Source organism: Lepus europaeus, chromosome 1, assembly GCF_033115175.1.
Source record: "Lepus europaeus isolate LE1 chromosome 1, mLepTim1.pri, whole genome shotgun sequence".
Classification (NCBI taxonomy): domain Eukaryota; kingdom Metazoa; phylum Chordata; class Mammalia; order Lagomorpha; family Leporidae; genus Lepus; species Lepus europaeus.
In genome coordinates, this window is record NC_084827.1 from 80,850,108 (window position 1) to 80,850,834 (window position 727).

General features: G+C 50.1%; 1 pseudogene; it reads left to right on the forward strand.

The window, feature by feature from the left end:
* Positions 1-205: 205 nt before the first annotated feature.
* On the forward strand, positions 206-510 carry LOC133765880 (transmembrane protein 170A-like; annotated as a pseudogene).
* Positions 511-727: the final 217 nt, after the last annotated feature.

Genomic DNA, 727 nt, shown 5'->3' on the forward strand with positions numbered 1-727 from the left:
TGATATTGGGGCAACGGAGATGCGGCCAGAGAACCTCTACAGCATTTGGGGTGCCCTCCCCTCTGTGTGAGTGGTGGCACAAGGAGGGTGGCCGGGGCAGTGGGGTTTTAGTGGGGTTGCTGCAGAGATCCTCAGGCTGAAGCTAATGCCGCGGGTCGGCAGAAGGACCCTGAGCCCCAACTCCACTTCCCTATTCTTCCCAGGGATGTGGTATTGTATGTTCCTGTGCACCAGTGTTGTCCCTCTTCTTTCATGTCTCTGCTGGATTACTGGCCCTCTTCACCCTCAGACATCACAAAATGGTAGGTTCACGTGTGTAAGCATCCTGTTGATGGGCTTCATGGAACCAGTGACTGCTGGAGTCTGGAGTCTTCCCAAATGCAGTAGGTGCTGGAGTTTACCAAGGAGCAAGGCAGGACATGATACCCTTTGAAGTCCATCACCCTGGGCATGGCACAGACCTTCTGTGTGGTGGTGGTCTCCTGTCTATGGATTTTAGCTGCTCTATAGCACACCCCCTTTGCTGCGATGTTGAACCTAAGTTCTATAGAGCCCTCAAAAAGAAAGAGAGAGAGCTATGTGTCACACGGAAGCCACTTAGATGAACAAGAGTGTGAAAACCAACATCTCAGCCCTGTCTTCTCTTTGACGATCCAAAAATTGAGAACACTGTAGAATCTTGTGGTTCTTTACCAAACAAAAAACAAGTTTCTTGGCCAAAACAAAA